Source organism: Arachis hypogaea, chromosome 17 (genome assembly GCF_003086295.3).
Source record: "Arachis hypogaea cultivar Tifrunner chromosome 17, arahy.Tifrunner.gnm2.J5K5, whole genome shotgun sequence".
NCBI lineage: Eukaryota > Viridiplantae > Streptophyta > Magnoliopsida > Fabales > Fabaceae > Arachis > Arachis hypogaea.
Genome location: NC_092052.1, coordinates 47,654,764 through 47,668,270, shown reverse-complemented (window position 1 = coordinate 47,668,270; position 13,507 = coordinate 47,654,764).

Genomic DNA, 13,507 nt, shown 5'->3' with positions numbered 1-13,507 from the left:
AGAATCTCTGTCGACCCGGTGATGGGTGGAAATTGGATTCCCACACCAAAACTCACCGGCAAGTGTACCGGGTCACATCAAGTAGTAATTACTCACAAGAGTGAGGTCGATCCCACAGGGATTGATGGATCAAGCAACTTTAGTGGGTGATTAGTCTAGTCAAGCTAACATTGATGAATTGAGTGAAAAGTGACTAACAGAAAGTAAATTGCAGGAATGGTAAAGTGCAGAAAGTAAATTGACTGAATCTTAAAGAGCAAGAAACGTAAAATGCATCAAATGTAAATGGGATTGGGTGTAGGGAATTTAAAGAAAGCAGTACGCAGAACTTAGAACAATTACAGAGGAATTAAATTTCATGAAAAGTAAAAGGAATTGGGTGTTGGGAATTAAAACAGAACTGAAAAACGTGAAGTGCAGTAAACTAGAGAGCTCTCAGATCAATTCAGTACCAAAATAGAAATGTAGAAGTGCAGAAGAATCAAAAGCAGCAAGAAGACTTAGATCAATTCTGAAATCCTTAAGAGAAATCAACAATTTTCATGGAATAGCAAAAACAGAAAGAAAGCCAAGAGCTCAATTGCTCTCTCGATCAAAACAGAAGAGAAAGTTCAGAGGAGAGAAAATGAAACAGAAAACAAAACTTAGATCTGATTTTCAATTCTTCAAATTCAACAAGAAAAATTAAAAGAGAGCTCTCTATTCTACTCTTACTCCTACTGCTCTCTATTGGAGCCAGCCTCCTTTCTAAAATGGAACAGATGCCTTTTTATAGGCTTTTACAAAATTAAAATGAAATTGAAATTAAAAATAAATTACAATTAAATGAAATTCCTATTCTAACTATCTCTTGTGCCTTTGAGTGATGATAATGGGCTTTGCTTGCTTTGGATTTGAAGAGGAGTAGATCCGGATGGCTTGGTTCAAGTGGCATGGGTCAGGGTTGCTTGGTTCAATTTTGGGTGGAGGCATGCTCCAATGGAGCGCTCAGTTAAGTAAGGAAACGTCGCCCTCCCTTGCCTTGTCCCAGGCTCGTCGAACCAAGCCTTGTTCATAGCGCTCCGTTGGTGATTTGAACGCAGCGCTCAATGGCTTTGTGTGCCTTCCAATTTTTGTCTCGTGCCAAGCCCATTTCCTTGTGCATGGTAGTGCTCAGTGAGGTAAGAAAACGGAACGCCCTTTGCTTGGATTTGAGGCTCCCACTTTTGAACCTTGGCTCCTTCATTGCTTGGTGTAGCGCGCCTTGTTTTCCTCCATGTGCTTAGTTCAAACCTTGGCTGCTTCCTTTTTGGCTAGCAATTTTTCTCATGGCGCTCAGTTGAATCTTTCAACGTAGCGTCCTTGCTTCCTTGCTTAGCCTTGCTTAAAGTCATGAAAAAGTGAATGAAATTAACGTAGCGCCCCCTTTCTTCCTTGGATGAGCGCTCCGTTACATTAATGAACGCTAGTGTTCATTGCTTTAAGCATCTTATTCCATTTATTTTCAAATAATGCCAATGATGGTATTAATTAAATGCATGCTTTACTTTTATTAATAAAGCCAATGCATTAGTGTTTTTGTAATTTACATGCATTCTTCCATTGGCTTTAATTAATAATGCATGCATTTCATTCATTCATTTATTGGCATTAGTAATTAAGTTCCATGCATGCTTTCATTGGTTCCTTTAGTAATGCCGTAGCATTCCTTTATTTGGCATAAATGATTTAATGCTTTATGCATGCATTAATTGGCTTTGTAATGCCAATTAACGTGAAGCTCATGCATTTCATCCATTAAATGCATGCTTTAGTTTTTAATTCATGCATGCATAAGGCATAAATGCATGCCATGGCTTCATGGTCATGAGCCACGTTTTTAAAAGCGTGGCCTAAGGTTTCAAAGTGTGCTCAAACTTCAAAGTGTGTCCCAAATTTTTTTTCTCTTTTTGAGTTTAATTTGTGCTTTTTTGCTTCTTTTTTCACTCATTTCCTACAAAATTTATAAAATCAAAAGATCAAAGAAATATACAATTTAAGCACAAAAAATGCAATATTTAAGCACTAATCATCAATTTCTTGTATGAAAAAGCATAGAAAAACATGACATGATGACATATCATCACCCGGCTAAGATCGATGTCATTTCGAGTTTACCTTACCCCTCCTCGGTGAGGGAGATCCATTCCTTCCTTGGTCATGCAGGCTTTTATCGTCGGTTCATCAAAGATTTTAGCAAAGTTGCCTTACCTCTCTCCCGCCTACTGCAAAAGGATGTGGAATTTCATTTTGATGAAGATTGCAAAAATACTTTTGAAAAGTTGAAGGAAGCGCTAACCACAGCCCCTATTGTGCGAGGCCCAAATTGGAATCAACATTTTGAGATCATGTGCGACGCCTCGAATCACGCCGTAGGTGCCGCGTTTGCATAGCGCGATGGTAACGCTCCTTACACTATAGCATATTGATAAACCGCTATTTTACGGTTTATCTTGTGCTTAATTCAGTAGATTTTACCCATTATTCTCACATTTATTCATAGAAACCGCATGTTTTACATTTTCCTTCCTAATTTTGTGCTACGATTGAAAACATGCTTCTTTGGCCTTATTACCATTCGATGCCGTGATATGTTTGCTGAGTGTTTTCAGGGTTTATAGGGCAAAAATGGCCTAGAGGATGGAAAAGAAGCATGCAAAAGTGGAAGGAATACAAGAAATTGAAGGAATTGCAAAGCTGTCAAGCCTGACCTCTTTGTACTAAATCAGACATAACTTGAGCTACAGAGGTCCAAATGAAACAGCTTTAGTTGCGTTGGAAAGCTAACATCCGGGGCTTCGCAATGATATACAATTTGCCAAAGTTTCCTTGCTGATTAGGCGATGCGTACGCGTGCATGATGCGTATGCGTGGATAGAGTGGCAGACAAGCGACGCGTACGCGTGGGCGACGTGTACGCGTGATGGAGCCACGTGCTGTACGTATAAGAAATTGTTGGGGGCAATTTCTGGGCTAATTTTAGCCCAGTTTCAAGCCCAAAAACATATATTAGAGGCTGGGAGTGGAGTAGAATCATTCATTCAGACTTCATTCAGATTAGTTAGGTTTAGATGTAGTTTTCTAGAGAGAGAGGATCTCTCCTCTCTCTAGGATTTAGGATTTATCTTAGTTTTAGATTTATTTCTTCTCAATTTCAGGTTCAATGTTTCTTTAATTTAGTTCTCTTATACTCTCATTTATTCTAGTACTTTGGTTTATCTATTCCTCTTGTTGATTCCTCTATTTTCCCAATTTAGTTTATGGATTTTCAATGTTAGATTCAATTTCCTTATTAATGCAATTTGAGGTATTTTATGTATATTGCTTCTTCCTTTATTTGTTTTCATTGATGTTTGCAATTGGTTGCTTAGATTTAATATTCTCTTATTAATTTTCTATGTTTTTATTTTGTGCCTTCCAAGTGTTTGATGAAATGCTTGGGAGGATTTTAATTTAGACTTTTATGTTCTTGGCTTGGGATGGTAACTTAGGAACTCTTGAGTTACTAATATCCAAGTAATTGATGATTGGAGCCATTAACTCTAGTTCTCACTAATTGAATTAGTAGAGAGCTGGGACTTATGGACTTGGATTGATATAGCTCATTTGACTTTTCTTTACTAAGTTAGAGGATGATTTAATGGGATTGATCCTTGCAATTATCATGTTGTGGTTAGTGATAAGGATAGAGATCCTTGACCCCCAAACCTTGCCAAGACCACTTTTTGTCATTTGATTTCCTTTGTAATTTACTTTTCCTGTTCTCTTATTCAAAACCCCAAAAGATACAATCTCATAACTAATAATAAATACACTTCCCTGCAATTTCTTTGAGAAATGACTCGAGGTTTGAATACTTCAGTTATTATTTTTTAGGGGTTTGTTACTTGTGACAACCAAATTTTTGTATGAAAGGATTATTGTTGGTTTAGAAACTATACTTGCGACGAGAATTTATTGTAAAATTCTAGTCCACACAAAACTCCGTTCATCAAAATGGCACCATTGCTGGGGAATCACAAACTTGTGCCTTATTATTGGTTATTGTGAATATTGTGAATAATTTTGCTTTTTCATTTCTTTGTTAGTGTTTCTATTTTTAGGAGTTTATTTTCATTAATTCTTATTAGTTTTTGTTTTCACTTGCTACTATGAATTCTCACCCTTTGGCTACGAGTTTGGTTCAAATTATGTTGTAGGGAATGGAAGCTATAATGATAACATGCATCAAGGTTGGAACAATCAAAGATGGGAGGAGCCACAAGGATTTGATCAATCCTTTTGGCAACAACCTCCTCCGGTTTCGTATAGGTATAATTCCACTCGTTATGCATATCAGTCTAATAGATGTGGTAGTCCTTATTGTACTTGTCAACAACCACCACCACATGCCTATGAACCCCCTCCTCAACATAGCTTTGAACCACCATACTCACAAGCTCCGTACTACCAAACACCCTCATATGATTCTAACCCTTATCCACCATACCAACCACCTTATGAGCCATATGAACCATATATGGAACCACCTCAATTCCAACCCAATTACTCCCAAGAACCACCATCTCCATATACACCTTCCCCGTATCCATCAATCCACGAGCCATATGTTCCTAATTATGTTATTCAAGAGGAACAAGAGTCAAGAGATCGTCTCAAGAAAACACTGGATCAATTTCATGCAACCCTTCATCAATTGGATCATGCGGTAAGTCGAGAAACACAAGAAGATCTAATGGCTAAAGACTCTCAACTTGAGAATAAGGAATTGAAACGTGTTGTGCAACAATTGAAAAGGATGGAGAGTGTTGAACCGCCACATCCTTCTTATGATGAACCACCCTCTTATCATGAACCTTTCCTCTCAATCAATGAACCTTCATATCCACCCCAATCTTCAATGTATGACACACTTGGTGTTCTTCTTCAAGGGCAAAGAGAGATGCAAAGGACGACACAAGAGTTCCAAAGGAATGTGCTGAATTTCACGGCCGCCTTGGGCGAGGTAATAAATCGATTAGCCTTCCAACATTTGGACACTCGAAGAACTCCCATAGCTACATGTGGAGAATCTAATGAAGAACGTAGCATGAAGGAGAAGCTAGAAAATCCGGTGGAAAGTGAGGAATGCAACTTTGTGTTAGAACAATTGGAAGAAGCTATGCTTGTCAAAGAAGAGGAAGAAGTGGTTAAAGACTTAGTAGATGTTAAACCTCCATGGGAATCTAGCGTTGTAGAGTATTCCTCCAATAAGTTTGAAATTGATGTCACAGAGGCTAGTGCACAACCTCCATGGCATATTCCCTATGCAGAATTGGATGGAGTAGATCGAGAAGCAAGTTCCCTTGGTAAAGATGATCATGGAGCAAGTCTTCTTGGTGATGAATCCACATCCACAAATGAACTCGTTGAATATGAAGATCCTTCTTCGATTGAATCTGAGAATGATGTGGAAGTAGAAGTCCTTCGAAAAGGATGGACGGGAGTTGAACATGCGCTGTTAAGATCGTTGGTGACTTCTCTACCTAGGTTGCCATCTACTACATCATTTGAGTGGGTAAGACTTATCTCTATTCGCTTTACAGCCCCACTTGAGTATGGTATTCTTGAAACCGATGGCCAACTTAGGAAACTTTGTGGCATTAAGCGTAAGAGAAGGATGTTTAGTGGTTGGAGATGCAAATCAAGGTTCATCGAGGTTGAGATTTCAAGAGCTAGATGCAAGGGTCGGATTGGGGATCAATTAGATAGGTCTAAGAGATGAGTTTGGTACTTCATTGAGAATTTGAACTGCTGCTACCCTGTTGGAATAATGAAGATCCACTCAAAGACGGGTGTAGGAACAAGATTTGGGATCCAGGAATACTAGAGGATCAACTTTGGGAGCTCAAAGCTTGTGAAAAACTTCATCAAGGCTTGGTGAATTCACTTAGAGAGGTTGGAGCTTATTGGAAGTCCAAGCGTTGGTGGAGATTTCAAGATGAGTTCAAGCACAAGCCGCCATGACAAGGAGTTCACCAAATATCCAACTTAAGGGCTTTAACTAAAAGTGCTAGGTGGGAGACAACCCACCATGATATGATCTTCCCTTTTTATTATTTTTTTCATTTTATTTATATTAGTGTTAATTTTCAGTTCTGTATATTTAAGTTTAACTTTCTATATTAAATAAAAAAGCACCCACGCGTGAGCGTCTATGACGCGTATGCGTTGTATGCAGGTGCGCAAAAATAAGAAAATAGGCAGAGAGTTGCGCTGGAGTTGCGCAAGAACGGTGCCTCATGCACAAGCCAACCCACGCGTACGCGTGGGGTAAAAATCGGCGTCAATGGGTGATTTGGCCGAGAGTTGTGCTGCCATGGTGCTGGTATTGTGCGTTTAGCACAACCAGTAGTCACGCGTACGCGTGACCGACGCTTGTGCGTCACCTGGACTTTGGCCCTCCCCGCATACGCGTGGGTGACGCGTGTGCGTTGTACGCGCCGTGTCACTTACTCAGCGCGCCGCCCAGGTTGCTTTCTTTCATTCTTCTTTTCTTTTTCAAATCCTTATTCTTCCTCCTTTCTTCTTCCATATTTCTTCTTCATTTTTTCTACTTCTTTCCTCCTTCTTCTTCCATTCTCTCACCACCACCGGCGGACTACCACCGGAGACCCCAACTCCAGTAGCTACAATTTTCTTTTCTTTTTCTTCTTCCATCCCTACCCCACTTCTCTCATTCTTACTTCCATTACTCCCCTATTTCTAACGTCTCAGGTTTCCCTTCTCTTCTTCCCTTCTACTTTTTCATTCTACTTTTATTTATTGCATTTGATTATTTTACTTATTTTTTTTATATTAGCTTTGTTATTTTTAATTCCTTTTCCATTCTTTTTTCTTGCATTTTTATGTTGGTGTTGGAGCTTTATTTGGGTCATTATTTTGCTATATTTTAACTTATGGATATTATGAGGAGTGATTTGACAATTTACATTTTAATTTGGATCTCGTATATGCTTGGATTAATTACTTCACTTCCTATTTTTAAATTGCATACTACGTGTTTGTGAAAAAACTTTCATGGCATTTGAATTTCTTGTCTATTTTATTCTTACTCTTTAATGCCTCTTTTTCACAACCCTTGCAATCCATGTAAGTTAAGTATATTAGTCATTAATTGTCAACATTCACGTGCTGATTATTTCGTTACATGTGATAATTATTGTTGCTATCGATGCTTGAACTATGCTTCTCATGCCTATTACTTGCATGCTTTTAACCCTCTTGCATCTAGTTGTTATGATATGCCTTAATAATTTTAATTGCTGTCCCATGTGCATGTTGTAGCTACCATGAATTCAAGACATTGTTTATTTCCTTTGGCATTTATTATCACTTGGACTTTCTTCCTTCTGGTTTTTAGCTATCTATATTTGAGACTACTTCTCTTTCTTCCTCCTCCATGGATGGCCACCAAGAAGGGGAACGGAACACTTCTAAATGGGAAGACAAACGAGTCCCGCAGCACACTCTTTGAAGAAAGTGCATCAGTTGTAGCAACCCGTCCACTTGCACGTCTTCGCATGCACCGAGGATGGTACAATCTTTAAGTGTGGGGAGGTCAATACCGACTTCCGCGGGTAACTACTTTCTGACTCAACACCAATGTTTAATTTTTTTTGTTAAATTAGTTGTTGCATTTGCATGTTCGATTGCATGTTTGTTTGATTTTGTGCATATTTTACCACTACTTGGTTGAAGTAAGATTTTCTTTCTCAAGAAACCTTTTATAGCATTTCACTAATTTAAATCAAAATTTTTGTTAAACTTGTTTGAAGATTTTTAATTTGGAACATGGTTTTAGAGCTCGAACACACAAAACCAGTGAGATTTTGAGCCTATTTGATTGGTTGCATTTTATCAACCAATGTTTTATTTTGGTGTGTGTTGTTCTCTCTAAAATTATGATCTTTGTCTTGCTTAATTCTATATTTCCATTGTTTGATGTATGCATGCACTTATATGATTGAGGCCTTGTTTCACTTTAGCTTACATACCTATATGGCCTTAACCTTTCATTATCCCTTGCAAACCAATTTTGAGCCTATTTTACCCCATTTATTCTTTACCTTATCACATCACTAACTCTAAGCGGAAAAAAATAATGTCTTTAATTTGAATCCTTGGTCAGCTTAGACTAGTGAGAGTGTTCAAAATTTAAGTGTGGGAAAATTGGGTTTAGAAATATTTGGTTTGAGAATTGGGTATAGTGTATATTTTTGGTGAAAATGTGAACAAAAAAATAGTTGAGCACATATTCTTGTATTCAATACATTAATCATATGCATTGAAAAAAATAAAAAAAGAGAAAAAAGAAGAAAAAGAAAAAGCAATAAAAAGGGGACAAAATGCCCCAAGTTAAGTAATAATATCAATGCATATGTACTGTACTACATTTGGGATGGATGAATATGTGGTAAACACAATTAATAGGTAGTTAGATTTTGCATTGTAATTACATGGATTGTCTTAGGTTAGGTGATAAGTTTAGGTTAATCAAGGATTCAAATTTTAGTCCACTTAACCAAATACATTCCTACCTTGGCCCTAACCCCATTATAACCCTTAAAAGACCTCTTGATATGTGTATCTGTGCATTAATTCTTTGTTGATTGGTATAAGAAGAGCAAGCCTTGGAAAGTAAGATTAGTAGAGAATTGAGAGAATAGAACCTTAAACACTTGAGTGATTAGAGTGTATACACTTCTGGTGAGGGTTCGATACTCGATTCTTTGTTCCCGACTTTCAAGAGCTATTTTCTTCTGTAAGTCTATTTGTACTTCATTTTTATGATTTGAATTAGTGAAATCTAGTTCATATTTGTTTTTGAAAGGTTTATTTACTTTTCACCAAGTAGGTAAAAGCATTTTTCATTTAGCTGCATTCATATAAATAGGTTGTATTTCATACATCCTACCATTTTGCCTTCACTCTTTATAGCTTCCATTGAGCTTAGCATGAGGACATGCTAATGTTTAAGTGTGGGGAGATTAATAAACCGCTATTTTACGGTTTATCTTGTGCTTAATTCAGTAGATTTTACCCATTATTCTCACACTTATTCATAGAAACTGCATGTTTTACATTTTCCTTCCTAATTTTGTGCTACGATTGAAAACATGCTTCTTTGGCCTTAAATTTGCTATTTTTAATCCTCTTATTACCATTCGATGCCGTGATATGTTTGCTGAATATTTTCAAGGTTTATAGGGCAAGAATGGCCTAGAGGATAGAAAGGAAGCATGCAAAAGTGGAAGGAATACAAGAAATTGAAGGAATTGCAAAGCTGTCAAGCCTGACCTCTTCGTACTAAATCAGACATAACTTGAGCTACAGAAGTCCAAATGAGGCGGTTCCAGTTACGTTGGAAAGCTAACATCCGGGGCTTCGCAATGATATACAATTTGCCATAGTTTCCTTGCTGATTAGGTGACGTGTATGCGTGCATAATGCGTATGCGTGGATAGAGAGGCAGACAAGTGACGCGTACGCGTGGGCGACGCGTACGCGTGACGGAGCCACGTGCTGTACGTATCAGAAATTGCTGGGGGCAATTTCTGGGATGTTTTTAGCCCAGTTTCAAGCCCGAAAACACATATTAGAGGCTGGGAGTGGAGCAGAATCATTCATTCAGACTTCATTCAGATTGTAGTTTTCTAGATCCTCTCTCTAGGATTTAGGGTTTATCTTAGTTTTAGATTTATTTCTTCTCAATTTCAGGTTCAATGTTCCTTTAATTTAGTTCTCTTATACTCTCATTTATTCTAGTACTTTGGTTTATCTATTCCTCTTGTTTATTTCTCTATTTTCCAATTTAGTTTATGGATTCTCCATGTTAAATTCAATTTCCTTATTAACGCAATTTGAGGTATTTTATGTTTATTACTTCTTCCTTCATTTGTTTTCATTGATGTCTACAATTGGTTGCTTAGATTTAATATTCTCTTATTAATTTTCTATGTTTTTATTTTGTGCCTTCCAAGTGTTTGATGAAATACTTGGGAGGATTTTAATTGAGACTTTTATGTTCTTGGCTTGGGATGGTAACTTAGGAACTCTTGAGTTACTAATGTCCAAGTAATTGATGATTGGAGCCATTAACTCTAGTTCTCACTAATTGAATTAGTGGAGAGCTGGGACTTATGGACTTGGATTGATATAGCTCATTTGACTTTCCTTTACTAAGTTAGAGGATGATTTAATGGGATTGATCCTTGCAATTATCATGTTGTGGTTAGTGATAAGGATAGAGATCCTTGACCTCCAAACCTTTCCAAGACCACTTTTTGTCATTTGATTTCCTTTGCAATTTACTTTTCCTGTTCTCTTATTCAAAACCCCAAAAAGATAAAATCTCATAACTAATAATAAATACACTTCCCTGCAATTCCTTTGAGAAACCCGAGGTTTGAATACTTCGGTTGTTATTTTTTAGGGGTTTGTTACTTGTGACAACCAAATTTTTGTATGAAAGGATTATTGTTGGTTTAGAAACTATACTTGCGACGAGAATTTATTGTAAAATTCTAGACCACACAAAATCCGTTCATCACATATGCCTCAAAAACATTATATTCGGCTTAGTCGAATTACACCACCACCGAGAAAGAGCTTTTAGCTATTGTTTTTGCATTGGACAAATTTCGACCTTATTTGCTAGGCTCTAAAGTGGTGGTGTATTTGGACCATGCCGCTTTGAAATATTTGCTAAAAAAGAAGGAGTCAAAGCCTAGGCTCATTAGGTGTATATTACTTTTGCAAGAATTTGACTTGGAGATCAAAGATAGAAGTGGGTCCCAAAATCTAGTGGCAGACCATTTGAGTCGGCTTGAACATTTAACTCCTATCAATGACTCATTTCCCTTAGATACCTTGCAAGCAATATCCCAAAGCACCCTTTGGTTTGCCCCGATAGCTAATTACTTGGTTGCTCACGTTTTTCCCCCACAATTTTCAAAGCATCAAAAAGATAAATTGAGAAGTGATGCTAAGTATTATATTTGGGATGATCCACATCGGTGGAGGCGTGGGGCAGATCAAGTAATTAGAAAGTGTGTGCCAGAATCTGAGTTCCAGCCTATCCTTCAATTTTACCACTCATCTGAGAGTGGGGGTCACTTCGGCCCGCAACGAACAGCGAGGAAGGTTTTAGACTGTGGATTCTGGTGGCCTACTTTATTTAAGGATGCCAACCAATTTTGCAAATCCTGTCATCAATGCCAGAAATCTGGAAATACCTCACAAAGGGATAAGATGCCCCAACAATCGATGATTTTTTGCGAGATTTTTGATGTTTGGGGTATGGATTTCATGGAGCCATTTCCAAATTCCAATGGGTTTGTGTACATATTGTTAGTAGTGGATTACGTCTCTAAATGGGTGGAAGCAATTCCTACCCGTTGCGACGACGCTAATACCGTTGCTTCATTTTTGAAAAATAACATTATTTGTAGATTTGGGTCACCACGAGCAATCGTGAGCGACCAAGAAACCCATTTTTGAGGCATCGATGAAAAAGTATGGGGTCATTCACAAAGTTTCTACAGCCTATCACTCCCAGACCAATGGGCAAGCAGAAGTATCCAACAGGGAGATTGGTGCGCAGAAATTGTGATTACACTTTAATTATGTAAAATTCATCGCTCTTTCTTTCCCTGGTAATGGCGCCAAAAACATGATGCCAATACCATGGTTCACAACTTCGCACAACTAACCAGCAAGTGCACTGGGTCGTCCAAGTAATACCTTACGTGAGTAAGGGTCGAATCCCACGGAGATTGTTGGTATGAAGCAAGCTATGGTCACCTTGCAAATCTCAGTCAGGTAGGGTTAAATGTGATTGGATTAGATAATTAAAAGGTAAATAATAAAGGATAGAAATACTTATGTAATTCATTGGTGAGAATTTCAGATAAGCGAATAGAGATGCTTTTGTTCCTCTGAACCTCCGCTTTTCTGCTATCTTCATCCAATCAGTCTTACTCCTTTCCATGGTTGGCTTTATGTGATACATCACCATTGTCAATGGCTACTTTCGGTCTTCTCTCGGAAAAATGATCCAAATGCCCTGTCACGGCACGGCTAATCGTCTGGAGGCATCACCCTTGTCAATGGTTTCATCTTATCCTCTCAGTGAAAATGATCAACGCAACCTGTCACGGCACGGCTATTCATCTGTCGGTTCTCGATCCTGCTGGAATAGGATTTACTATCCTTTTGCGTCTGTCACTACGCCCGACAATCACGAGTTTGAAGCTCGTCACAGTCATTCAATCATTGAATCCTACTCGGAATACCACAGACAAGGTTTAGACCTTCCGGATTCTCTTGAATGCCGCCATCATTCTAGCTTACACTACGAAGATTCTGATTAAGAGATCTAAGAGATACTCATTCAATCTAATGTAGAACGGAAGTGGTTGTCACGCACGCGTTCATAGGGAATGATGATGATTGTCACGTTCATGACATTCAGGTTGAGGTGCGAATGAATATCTTAGAAGCGAAATAAGATGAATTGAATAGAAAACAGTAGTACTTTGCATTAATCTTTGAGGAACAGCAGAGCTCCACACCTTAATCTATGGAGTATAGAAACTCTACCGTTAAAAATACGTAAGTGAAAGGTCCAGGCATGGCCGAATGGCCAGCCCCTCTAAAACGTGATCACAGGATCAAAATACAATCCAGGATCCAGGATGTCTAATACAATAGTAAGAGGTCCTATTTATAATAAACTAGCTACTAGGGTTTACAAAAGTAAGTAATTGATGCATAAATCCACTTCTGGGGCCCACTTGGTGTGTGCTTGGGCTGAGCTTGAGTGCTGCACGTGTAGAGGTCCTTCTTGGAGTTGAACGCCAGCTTTTGTGCCAGTTTGGGCGTTCAACTCTGGTTTTGGATCCTTTTCTGGCGCTGGACGCCAGATTTGTGCAGAGAGCTGGCGTTGAACGCCAGTTTGCGTCATCTAAACTTGGCCAAAGTATAAACTATTATATATCGCTGGAAAGCTCTGGATGTCTACTTTCCAACGCTATTGGAAGCGCGCCATTTTGAGTTCTGTAGCTCCAAAAAATCCACTTTGAGTGTAGGGAGGTCAGAATCCAATAGCATCAGCAGTCCTTCTACAACCTCTGAATCTGATTTTTGCTCAAGTCCTTCTAAAATTTTGGCTTTTTGCTCTTGCCTCTTGGTTTTAAGAGCTTTTGGCTTTTTCTGCTTGCTTTTTCTTTTTCTTTCTATTTTTTTTTTGCCTATTTTTTTTTTCTACAAGATTTGTTCTTTGCTGCTTTTTCTTGCTTCAAGAATCATTTTTATGATTTTTCAGATTATCAAATAACATGTCTCCTAGTCATCATTCTTTCAAGAGCCAACATATTTAACATTCTTAAACAACAACTTCAAAAGACATATGCACTGTTACAAGCATTCATTCAGAAAACAAGAAGCA